General features: G+C 40.2%; 1 protein-coding gene across 1 annotated transcript in view; it reads right to left on the minus strand.

The window, feature by feature from the left end:
* RTF1 (RTF1 homolog, Paf1/RNA polymerase II complex component) overlaps positions 1-13,630 on the minus strand; it is a 69,676-nt gene that overhangs the window by 45,174 nt on the left and 10,872 nt on the right. The window lies entirely within an intron of this gene.

Consider the following 13,630-nt stretch of genomic DNA (forward strand, 5'->3'; position numbering starts at 1 on the left):
GATTTGCTCTGTCATAGTTAATTGCCCCCCTTACTTCTCTCAAACTCCACAGTCAATCAAAAAGGCAACAAAAGGATACTTGCTCTGGTTCTTGCTCTCTGCTAATGCCAGTATCAGTCCACAACTATACTCTGTTTACTAGATGCAAGTACTCTGCTAAGCATCTGACATATCATCTTCACAACAACCTTATAAGATAGGTATTGTTATCATCCTAATTTACAGATACAGAAACCCACAGGGAGTTTGAGTAACTCTTCCAAGGTAACATAGTACAGGGTTTAGAGCTGGTATTCCAATGTGGGCAGGTAGAATTCTGGCTCCCATTTCTGCCATGGTTTAAGTTTAAAACATTGTGCCTGTCTGCCAAAAAAAGAGAGAAAATACAACTAATAAATACTAGTAGTAGTATTTCTTGATGATCAAGGTGCTATGCAGTTATAAGTCAAGTGTCAAGACAGATTTTTAAATAATAGGCTGCTACAAATTACATGGTTTCTTTTTCTAGTCTCTTTCTATTTTAGGAGTATACCCTGTTGGCCAGAATAAGAAAATGACCTTCTCAGATTAACAGCTGACACCCTCTCTCTCTTCTTCCTAAGCAGTCATGAAATGTTACTCTTCTCATTTCATTAGAAAGAGCCAGCACATCAACTTCCTGGAAAGGCTAGCCATCAAAAAAACATTCCACTCTTTCATACCAAAATGGCAACTCTCACAGACAAAAGACAAATTATTGCAATAATTGAGCGCCATGACCACTGAAAAAACTGAGGAATAATTTATATACAGTAAATTTTACCCGTTAATGTATAATTCAATGAGTTTAAGAAAAACATACAGCTGTTTAACCACTACCACCATAAAGGAATAGAACAGTTCCATCATCCTCCCCAGATTCCCTCATGTTGCTCATACCTAGACCCTGACAATCATAGATCTGCTTTCTGTCATTACAGCTTTGCATATTTTAGAATGTCACATAAATATAGCACGTAGCCTTAACAGTGTGGCTTCTTTGACTAAGCGTAATTCATCCATACATCAGAAGTTTCTCTCTTTTTTGCTAAATTGCATTCTATTGTATGGATGTACCACAGTTCAGTCATTCATCAGTGGAAAGGCATGTAAGCTTCTTGCAGTTTTGAGCAATTATACATTCACATACAGATTTTTGAACAAACGTAAGTTTAGGAGTAGGTTTGCTGGGTCATATGGTAATGTGCTTTTGGCCTTTTACTATTAACTTTTTTCCCTACCAAAATGCAAATTTATAAAGTTTAAAAAGACTTTTGATAAGTAATCTCTTCCCTGATCTCTCAAGATTCACAAATGCATTGAATGTTTGTTTTAATACTAACTTATTGTAACAGGGATTTTGGATAGGCTATCAACCAAATGAGCTTCCCTGAAACATTAATTATTACATGCAGTAGATACCTGTTAAAAGTTACTGTAATAAAAGTGTTAAGATGTTAATATGGTATTCTAGTTAAAGAGGTCCCTCTATAAAAAACCAACAACTTTTCTTCACAAATAAACAACTGCATTTTATAAGCACATCTTTTTACAATTGCATCTGAGGAGCACAATCTCTCTTCCTCTCCTGCTACATTTACTACTGCTACATATTAGCAATAGTATGGAGACAGCAAAGACTTTAACAGTGAGGATACCCTTTCCACAACTCAGGAATCTGTAGAAATCTACCATGGGGATTCATGGCAAAGGTGCTCTTTATACTTAAGTCCTTTGTACTCCACTGAAGGCTTGTATGTATTCTTAAAAAGAGACCAACTGAAAAGTCTTTCCAACACTGACAAATGAAAAGACCATCAGATTTGTTACTTGCAGGGGTTGATCTATCCAACACCTTATACTCATAGAAGTCAATCTAAATCTGATCCATGTACAGGGATAGGTACAACTGCAGCTTTCTCCTCCCTGCTTACCTTACTGCATCATATTGATTGAGGCAACATTTCTGTGTGTCCAGTGGTTCTCTCTCACCACCATCCCTGAACTTCATCTCACCCAGTGAAAACCTTCTCTACTCATCTTAACACTTCTCTAGGGGAATGGCAACGTGAAATGCCAGCATGGCATATTAAATTTAAGCTGAACTAAAGATCTGTTTAAAGTAATGTCAATGCCCAGGTACTTCAGACTCAGCTGGGTAGAGATGAGGTAGCTGGCTTTTAGAGCAGTTTCATTAACATTGCTTAAGAGCCATATTTACATTAAATTAGACCACCAACAACGAGACCTTGATGTTTAAAAGTGAATTATACTGGTTAACATTAGAATTTTAATTCATCAATATATGAAGACTCACACACTTTTTATGATTTAATTCTCCCCACCTCACCATTCACAAATAGTGTACTTTTTGTTATGTCAGGATCAGCCTGCATTTAAACAATTTAGTTACTTCTTATTTAAAGGAAATTAAATCTCATCTCTTTAATCAAATCTCCCATAATCACATGAAAGTGGGATACAGATTTTGTACACAAGATGAATAAATGCCCATATGGATAAACACCAGAGATTTTATACTTAATTAGCACACTGAGCTCTTTTTCACTTATAAATTCCACAAATATAAATAATGCAACTAATTACTACTACCTAGGGTGTCCAACCATTTTGCTTTGCCCATGACTGTCCTGACATTAGCACTGAAAGTCTTGCATTCTGGGAAATCCCTCAGTTTCAGGCAAACAGGATGGTTGGTTACCCTACTGCGAGTACTTATTATGTACCAAGCTCTGGGTAGACAGCAGTGGAAAAAAAAGACGCATGGTCCTTGAACTCATGAATTCAGAATCAAGTAAGAGTAACAGATAGTTAAGAAAGAAAGAATGAATCACACCTAACGATAAGTGCTAGGAAGGAAGTGACTCAAGAGATGGAGACGTATCTGCAATAGGGTGATCGGGTGGCTTTTCTGAGACAATTACATGTACGCTGAGAATAGAAACTTTGGGAGAGGAAAAGAAGTGCAGTTTTCTGGGCAGAGGTCTCTAGATGAATAGTTAAGGCCCTAAAGCTGGCAAAAGCTTCACTTAGACAGAAAAATAAGAGGACCAGTGTGAACCGAAGCATGGGAGAAAATGGAGTGAGATGGGGTTAAAGGTAAGAAGAAATCAGATCATTCCAAGGTTTTTAAAGCAGAGTCCAGAGCATGGATTTTACTTAAATCAAAGGCAGTGGGAAGCCACCAAATGGCTTTAAGTAGGGGAATACTACAATCCACTAAAGTTTTAAAACAGCACTCTAGATCATAGATGAAGAAGAGACTAGAGAGGCCCGGGTGGAAGTGTAGAGAAGTCAAAAGGAATTTTATCAGAGTTTCATCAGAGTAGATGGTGGCCTGGACAAAGCAAGCAGCAACAAAAGGATGTAAAAGATACTTTGGAAACAGAAAAGACAAGGCTTAATGACAAAAGGATCAGAATCCAGAGATACTGAAATTTGAGTTTACATCCTACTTCTTTTCTTTCATATCAAAATTGTTGGTAAAGGACCACAATTCAAACAGGGGACATTGGTTACTTTTCAGGAGTAAGGAAGGGAGCCATTGTGTATGTTTGTGGGAGAGGGAGGTACTTCTGTATTGTTGGAATTGTTTCAACAAGCGTGTACTACTTTTTTTTTTTTTATTGTGATTGGGGTGAAGATTTACAGAGCAAATTCACTTTCCATACAGCTGTTCACATACACTGTCTCATGACACTGATCACAGTTTACCACAATGCAACAGCTCCCCTCCCACTTCCTCCCCATAGGTAGCGTGTACTACTTTTATAATTAAAAAGAAATTGGAAAAAAAAAACCACATAAAAACCCTCCAAAGTAATAATTCCAAAGTAGCAGCATAACAACCCTTCAAATTTCACAGGATTGACACCAAATATGGCCAACTTTCCCCTCAAATTTGCAGCAAAGTAATTATGTTGTTCTTGGATGCCAACCACTCAGCTTGGACCTGTAGTGACCCTATCTGCAACATAATGTAACACTGCCAGCCAGCCCTGTGCCATTTTCACAAGTGTTGCTATGCTTGAGCCCACTGTTGTAGCCACTGTGTCAGTACATCTCGCTGAGGGTCTTCCTCTTTTTCACTGACCCTCTACTTCACCAAGCATGATGTCCTTCTCCAGGGACTGGTCCTTCCTGATACTGATAACATATGCACCTGAGACGAAGCCTAAGGCGCACTCTGGCTGTACTTATTCTAAGAGACTTTTTTATTCTTCTGGCAATGCATGGTATATCTAATTTCTTCACCAACACTGTAATTCAAATGCACCAATTCTTCTTCAGTCTTCCCTTTTCACTGTCCAGCTTTTGCATGCATATGAGGTGACTGAAGGAGCTCCTGGTGGCATAGCAGTTAAAGTATTCAGCTGTTAACCAAAAGATTGGAGGTTCGAACCCACCAGCCACAGGAGAAAGGTGAGGCTGTCTGCTTCTAGCCTTGGAAATGCTATGGGGCAGTTCTACTCTGTCCTAAAGAGTCACTGTGAGTCGGAATTGACTTGATAGTAGCAAATTTGGTTGGGTTGGAGGTGACAGAAAATACCATGGCTTGGGTCAGTCACACTTTAGTCCTCAAATTGATATCTTTGCTTTCAAACACTTTAAAGAAGTCTTTTTGCAGATTTGCCTAATGCAATACGTTGTTTGATTTCTTGACTGCTGTCTCCCATCAGTATTGATTGTGGATCTAATTAAAACCAAATCCTTGACAACTTCAGTATGTTCTGCACTTATCATGATGTTAGTTATTGGTCTAGTTGTGAGAATTTTTGTTTTCTAATTATGTTGAAGTATAATCCATACTGAAGGCTGGTCTTTGATCTTCATCAGTAAATGCTTCAAGTCTTCTTTACTTTCAGCATGCAAGGTGGTGTCATCTGCACATCACAGGCTGTTAATGAGTCTTTTTCCAATCCTGATGCTACATTCTTCCTTATATAGTCCAGCTTCTTGGATTATTTGCTCAGTATGTAGATTAGGCAAGTATGGTAAAAGGACACAACCTTGACACACACACCTTTACTGATTTTCAACCATGTAGTGTCCCCTTGTTCTGTTGGAATGAATGCCTCTTGATCTATGTACATGTTCTGCATGAGCACAAGTAAGTGCTCTGAAATTCCTAAACTTTACAATGTTATCCATAATTTGTTATGATCCATACAGTCAAATGCCTTTGCACAGTCAATAAAACACAGGTAAACATCTTTCTGGTATTCTCGGCTTTCAGCCAAGATCCATTTGACATTAACAATGATATTCCTTGTACTACATCCTCTTCTGAATCTGGCTTGAATTTCTGGCAGTTCCATGTCAATGTACCGATGCAACAGTTTTTGAAATATCCAGCAAAATTTTACTTCTGCACAATATTAATGATATTATTTGATAATCTGCACATTCCCCAGAAAGTCTTGATAAATTGGATCACCTTTCTCTGGAATGGACACAAATATGGATCCCTTCCAGTTAGTTGGCCAAGTAGCTAGCTTCTAAGCATAGATGAGTGAGCATTTCACCCATCTGTTGAACTTCAATTGGTATTCTGTCAATTCCTGGAGCCTTGTTTTTCACCAATGCCTTCAGTGCAACTTGGACTTATTCCTTCAATACCACTGACTCTTGCACATATGCTTGAACACTGAATATAGACCAATTCTTTCTGGTACAGTGACTCTGTGTATTCTTTCCATCTTCTTTTGATGCTTCTTGTATCGTTCAATATTTTGCCCATAGAATTTTTCAACATTGCAACTTGAGGCTTGAATTTTTTTCCCTCAGTTCTTTCAGCTTGAGAAATGCTGACTATATTCTTCCTTTTGGTTTTTTAACTCCAGGTCTTTGCACATTTCATTATAATACTTTACTTTGTCTTCTCAAGCTACCCTCTGAAATCCATTCAGCTTTTTTTTTTTTAAATTTTTATTGTGATTTGGGTGAAAATTTACAGAGCAAATTCACTTTCCATAAAGCAGCACACATACACTTTGTCTCATGACTGTTCAGCTTTTTTTACTTCATTTCTTCTGTTTACTTTACTAGTCTATGTTCAAGAGCAAGTTTCAGTGTCTCTTCTGACATCCATTTTGGTCTTGACTTTCTTTCTTGTGTTTTAATGACCTTCTGCTTCTTCAGGTATGATATCTTCCAACAACTCATCCTGTCTTTGGTCATTAGTGTTCAATGTGTCAAATTCATTATGGAGATACAATAATAAGCATGTATCCTCGTCCTCTCAGAGCTTCCGCTCTAGCAGAACTATATTCTCCACTATCTCTCACCTGGACTGCTATATCTGCCTCCTAACTTTTGTACTACTCCATACTACTTTCCACACAGCAGCCTGGATGAACTTTTAAAGAGGCAAACTGAACCTCTTCTGGCTTAAAATCCTTCTATGGTTCTTCACTACCTTCAGGATAAAGTCCAAAGTCCTTAACATTGCCAACATGATCCTGTTATTGTTAGATGCCATCAAGTCAGTTCCAACTCAAAGCAACCACATGTACAACAAAGTGGAACACTTCAGGTCCAGCGCCATCCTCACAATCACTGCTGTCTTTGAGCCCACTGTTGAAGCCACCGTGTCAATCCATCTTGTTGAGGGCCTTCCCCTCTTTCGCTGACCCTCCACCTTACAAAGCATGACGTCCTTCTCCAGAGAATGGTCCCTTCTGACCAGCACATAACAACATGCATGTATATATGGGAAACACAAGTTTTATAAAACAATATTTATCTTATGATACACTTGATATTTTCTGTTCAATTCAATCTGTTTTGTTTTTAATGCTGATGGTGATACACTAAAATGACTTTCAATCCTTAAAGTGTCAAAGTTGTCTACTCAGCAGTTTTATTTGTACCATTCTCTTCCCAACTAATTATATCCCAGTCACTCTGAGCTTCCTAGCTCAGTGTTTTTGTACATATTCTGGTTCCTCAACCATGACTACTCAATACTCTACTCTTCAGTGTGCTAATCTCCTTTTCACCAACACATATTCCAGGTCTCACTTTAAATGTTGCTCCCAACAGGCTAAGATACAGTCCCTGGTCATAGTCTCAAAATACCCTTGTACTTCCTTCACAGCTGGTAGCACAATAGTAGGGAAAGGAATCTGAGCAAAGCTGCTTTTTCTCTTGTGAGGTCCTAGGCTCCCTGAAGGTAGTGACTGCTTCTATTTTGCTCTCCAGATAACCCTAGAGCCTTGCACCGTCTGATACATTTGTTGAGAGATAAAAAACAAATCTCTGCCCTTGGGGAACTTCTAGTCTAGAAAGGGAGCAATAAGCACAGGAAGAGAACACAGGTCTAAAAAGGGGTTTTGTATTTTTCCTAAAATTCTCTCCGCCAAAGCACCCCTAGTACTTATTCTTCTCCCCCAATACTTTTAAAAAAAAAAAAAAAATTCATGAAATTAGTAAATGAGTCATATCTAGCTAAATGCAACATTAAGACACAAATACAAAACTTCACAAATTAACACTGATACTTCTCAGTTAATCCTTGACTTTGAAATCTGCCTCCAAATAATGTGAAGGAGTCTATACTAATGAGAAGCATAACTTTTAATGTCCCAACTTTTACACAGAAGGTTTATGGAAGGATACTTTATAACAGTGATACCTTTTACATGTAATGTTTAAAGATAACTCTTAGAAAATACTTAGGGGATTTGTTTTCTCAAAGACAAATTTAATTACTGCTACATAAAGTTGGATGAGCTGAGAAAAACAAGACATAACAACCATTTTAAGTAAGAAAACAAATTATGAAATAAAGCATTCTAGGGTGCATACAGTTCAATTTTATTTTACCTTACTTTTTTAGAAAGGCATGATAAAACTTTTATAAATAATTTCTGACCTTTACTGATCTAAAAAGAGAACTCTGATTTCTAATCTTCCATGACTTTTATGTTATAGGACCCACTGCATAATTATTATGCCATAAAGACTATATACATTGTTTCAATGCAGTTATATGATGAAATAAAAGGTCTAGAGGTTTACCTTAAAGTCTGTTATTTTTTTTCTAGTAAAGTAAGTGTAAGTATCTTTATGATTTGCTATTTTAAAATGTTGAAAAAAATGGGCAACGTAAGAATAGGATCACCATCAGGTCACATGTTAAAAGAAAATTCTTCAAATTCTCAAAGTAAGGTCAGAATTTTAAAAACCTCTGAAATTGACAATTGTCCTAGAGGTGTATTTATATGATCTGAATTCCCAGGTGTATATAGAGCTGACAAGGTTATAGTCACTTTTGGTCACAGCCAGCTATCCAGAGGGACCAAGTAGTTGAACCTGTGGGCTTGGGACCATAGTCACAGGGGACATCAAGCTCAATTAGCATAACATACTACACAAATCACTGTTCCACCTCTTACTTTGGCGAGTAGCGACTGGGATCTTAAAAGCTTGCAAGCTGCCATCTAGATGCAACGATGGGTCTCTCCTCATCCAGAGTAAAGAAGAATGAAGAAAACCAAAAATTCATGGATACAATCAGTCCTAGCAACTGGCATACCAACCAATCTGCAGCCTAAATGACTATGAGAGCAGAACTAGATGGTGCCCGGCTACCAATGGCAACCACTTGGTAGGGGATCTATGTAGGAGATCCTGGATAGAGAGAGAACAATGTGGACAAAACTCAAAATCATTTGGGAAAAAAAAAAGGGGAAGGGGGGTCCAGGTTTGCTGGTCTGATAGAGCCAGATGAAACCACTGAGACTATGGCCCCTAGCTGCCTTTCAGGTCTGGAACTGAACCCACACCTGTGGCTTCCAGCCAAACAAATGACAGGCATATGCGTTGAACATTTACCTGAGGTAGATATACTCCTTGGAGAGAATAACCATCGGAGAAAGAAGGGCTGTTTATGCACAGGGAGACAGCTCAGGGGGCAGAAGTACATGGAGGGATGGACACAGGGAAGAGGTAACTATTGGGAGGAAGTGGGAGTGGAGCTGTTGCATTGTGGAAATTGTAGTTAATGTCATGAGACAAAGTGTGTGTGAACTACTGTATGGAAAGTGAATTTGCTCTGTAGATTTTCACCCAAATCACAATTAAAAAAAAAAAAAAAAAAAAGCTTGCAAACAGCCATCTAGATGCAACGATGGGTCTCTCCTTGTCCAGAGCAAAGAAGAATGAAGAAAATCAAATATTCATGGAAATAATTAGTCCTAACGACTGGTATACCATGTGATCCACAGCCTATACAACTATGAGGCCAGAAGAACTAGATGGTGCCCGGCTACTACTGTCAACTACTCAGAGGGGGATCTATATAGGAGATCCTGGATAGAGAGGGAGAACAACGTGGAACTGCAGTGTAGTAAATTACTTGGTATGGCTTTTCTAGCCATAAGTCTTTGTAAACTCCAAGGTGGAATTTGCCATGAGGAAGTGAGGAGCACCTGATTGTTAAAGTTATCCACCTGGGGTATTTCTGTTGAGAGTGGCAAAAAGCAATGTTCTGGGAAGTTTGCTTTCTCTCAGGTGCTTAGAATTCTGATGTTATGATTGGTTAGTCTGGCTACTCTGCCAGGCTCAAAAGGAGCCCTCCTAGAGGCAGAAGTCGTCTCTCTGACTGCTGGCTGAGAAAGATGTGCTGCTGAGAGAAATGTGCCCGAGAGACAACGTGCTGCTGGGAGAGAGACTGAGAGACACATGGTGCTGGGAGAGAGACTGAGAGACATGTGATGTTGGGAAGGAGACTGAGACAGACTGTCAGCTGAAAGACAGAAGGCTGAGAGACGGAGTGTGGTCCTAAACTTGAATTGTAGCCTGATGCTTCCCTAATAAACCCCATAATCTGTGAGTTCTGTGTGGCCACTGCAGCAAATTATCGAACCCAGCAGAAAGGTGGTGGGTGCTGTGGGAGGAAAGGTTGGCGTTAGGGTTGGTGAAAGGGCTGGAGGGAGGAGGCATGTCTGGCCTCACAGGATAGGCCTTGGGCTGCTGATGGTGATTCTGTCATCCTCTTGTGGGGTTAGAGGAGATGAGAAGATGTGGCCTCCCCGCCCTTTTGGCAGAAACAAAACTAAAAATCATTTGGAAAAGAAAAAAAAAAGGAGGGGACCAGGTTTGCTGGTCTGATAGAGGCTGGTGGAACCACTGAGACTATGGCCCCTAGCTGCCCTTCAGGTCTGGAATTGAACCCACACCTGTGGCTTCCAGCCAAACAAATGACAGGCACATGAGTTGAACATTTGCCTGAGGTAGATACCCTCCTTGGAGAGAACAATCATGGGAGAAAGAAGGGCTGTTTATGCACAGGAAGACAGCTCAGGGGCAGTAGTGCATGGAGGGATGGACACAGGGAAGAAGTAACCAATTATCAGGAGGAAGTGGGAGGGGAGCTGTTTGTTGCATTGTGGTAAATTGTAGTCCAAGTCATGAGACAAAGTGGATGTGAATTGCTGTATGGAAAGTGAATTTACTCTGTAAATTTTCACCCAAATCACAATATATATATATATAGAAACACAACAAAACAAAACTTCTGAAACTGAAAACAAATTTCAAACTACTCTTCTTCAGTTATTACATTCATTTTCCCATCATGAAGGGAGGGGAGAGAGGCCTCTAAAAGCATGCCAACTATGCAATAGCATCAGAGATTCAGAGGAACCAGCAGCTTTGCCACTTAAACATCTGTCAAGTTCCTATGATTATACCTATGTCCTTAACTTGAGCACATTATAGCAGGGACAAGAAGCTATTTCTCTCCCACACTACTTAGTGTCCTACTAAAAAATTAGCTTGTATATGGACAGTGGTCTCAATAATGAACAAATCATAACTACCTGGGCTGTACCTATTATAAATGCAGACAGAGTTCAAGATTCTATCCCCAGATGGTCAGATTCAGTAGTTCTAGGATGGAAGCCCATAAAGCCTGCATCTTAAATAAGCTACCCCAGGCAGCTTCTAACACCAGGTGGTTCTCAGTCTACCACCAAGAGGGGCTAGGGTAGTCTAGAAGGCTCACCTGTATCATTTCACTAAGGACTATGTTGGGGGTAATATTTCTGACAAAATGACTTTGATTCCCATCAGGAAAACCCAGGGACAAAGTATGTTGTTAATATCTGTGGTCCACTCTCCCACTAAGCACTCAGAGATCTGTCCTGGTTTGTATTTTCTTACAAGAATCATACACAAGACAGCAAATCTGATGTTATGCTTCCAATAAAGATCCAGAACTAGATGGAGCAGACCAAGGCATCTTGGTCAAGAAAGGTCCAAAAGGCACTGATTTATTCTGAGGATTCCTAAAGACTCCTAACCATGGCTGACTATGAACTTCTCCTGAAGGCCTCTGGTAAAAACTTGCACAGGGCAGAAAGCTATGCTCTTCGACTCTTCTGAGGGCCTGGCACAGTGCTGAACAGAGTTAGACAGAAGGCACTGGGGTCTCTGCTGGGATATGCAGAGGGAATTTTGATCTAGTTCCTGTCAGATAACAAGATTGCCAATGAGTGGGTTAAGTGGTTAAAGTTGAAATTGCTACTGAAATGTATTAGGTTTTATTTACAAATTTCATGCTAGTTTATTTTTACAAATAGACATTTAGAGTTGGATTTAAAATTGCAATCCCCTCCAGCTCCCCCTTGACAGCTCTTTGTGGATCAGGTAAAATCTCTCTACCACAAAAGGAAGCTCTCATTTCATTCACTGAGATTCTGTGAAGAACCATTAAAGACAGAATAATTTGCAGCTTAGTTTATTCATCATCAGAACAGATATCTTGAGAGTTCTTATCCAGGAAAAACCCCTAATAACCTTTTTAATTGATTTACCAATTTCCTCTAAACTACTCGGTGTACTTAACAAATACGAATTCTAGTAACCTGGAAAATAGCCATGAAACAATGTTCTCATTTTGTAATATGAAAAATTAAAAGATCAACAGATTAAGGTCAGATAGTGGGAAGAGTAATTTATTAGTTGTATGGATCTGAAAAGTTAACTTTTCCAGCCCCCATTTTCCCCATCTGTAAAATGGAATAAATGATATCAACTTCATTCTAACTTAAGAACTTGATGATGTAAATAAAGCACTTAACTAGGGTATCTAGTTCATCCCAGGCACTATGTAAATGGTAGCTGATGTTGTTACAACCATTCTAGATCAGAAAATAGCAAAGAATAGATTCTAATCCTCCTATCGGTCTAGAATTATCTCAACCAAATTTTTAAAATGAAGAACATATTTTTTTTTACATTTTTGTAAATATCAGGAGATTCTCAATGACAACATTTCCAATTTACTCTTTCAGTTTCTATTCCAAAATAAAGTTTCTATCCCTTTGATAGTTCTCTACAGGCCCCACTACTTCCCCACAACTATTTTCAAAACAGCTCTCTTTTCTTCAACATCTCTTCAGTCCTTCTTACAGTCCTCTCTTTTAATTCCCTAATACTTATACAAAGGACCTCCAAGAACCATTTGCACAGAAACTTTACAGTTTGCAAATGCTTGTATTACCAATGATTCTTACAAACACTCGATCCTTAAAACAGCCCAATCAGACAGGCAAAGATGTTATAGCTCAATTCAACTGTTAAAACCAAAGACATAATTCTAGAAAGCAGCACAGCACAGCCTGGAACTCAAATTTGTAGACTTCAAGTTCAGTATTCTATTTAAGCCATAAGCTACTACCTTCTTACATATTCTATCAATTTTCATTAAACATGACACAAAAACCTTTGTATCTCCTGGTATCACCACACTAGTGCTACAAAGGACAGCTTCCTCCATTCAGTATTTTCTAGAGACAGTCAGTCATGGCAACCTTGAGACACTGAAGCCAAAAGTTACTTTCAATGCTTCCTGCACTATCTTCAGGTAACAAAGAATTCTGAGAGATGCTGCATAAAAAGAACCATGAGGCCTCTGCCACAGTCCCTCCACACCATCCTACATAGTTCACTTCTGCCAGCATCCGCCTTCTCTTCTCCTTCCCAGAGTTTTCTTCAGTCTGACATCCCAACGAGAACCCTTCTCAACCACAAACGACCCTATTCGCTAATCAGCCTCGTGCCCACAGTTAAGTCTTCCTTCCCAAGCATGGCAAAGGTTCCCCAGAACATTTACGAGTGTCCTTCCTCTCCATCTACACCCCCTTGTCTGAAAAACTTCATCTTCCACAGTCCACACCTTTTCGCCCACTCCCCGCAACCCTGACCGCCCCAGGCTCACCCTTGCACCTCCTCCAAAACCTTCCAGTCCGCTGGGTTGGCGGGCAATACTTCCTATCTCCCTGGGCTCGGATTGCCTGGCCTGCAGCCCGCCGCCTCGGTCTGGCCCCAGCAGATCACGGCCCCCTTCGGTTCCCCAAGCCCAAGGCCCATCAGCCCGGTCTCTGCCCCGCCTCCCCGCCCAAGGCGCCAAGTCCTCGGGGCTCCGTCTCCAGGCCCGGACCGGACTCCGAGGGCCCCGGGTGCTGCGGGGAACACAGGAAGGGGGCAGCAGCAGCGGTCAGGGCACGGGGCAGGCCGGGCGCTCAGGTCGGGAGGCCCGGGGCCCGGCCGGCTCCCGGCTCCCGTGGCCCCGACTCAGCCC

The sequence above is a fragment of the Orycteropus afer genome, unplaced genomic scaffold (genome assembly GCF_000298275.1).
Source record: "Orycteropus afer afer isolate SDZICR_OR568_19922 unplaced genomic scaffold, OryAfe1.0 scaffold00068, whole genome shotgun sequence".
NCBI classification, from domain to species: Eukaryota; Metazoa; Chordata; class Mammalia; order Tubulidentata; family Orycteropodidae; genus Orycteropus; species Orycteropus afer.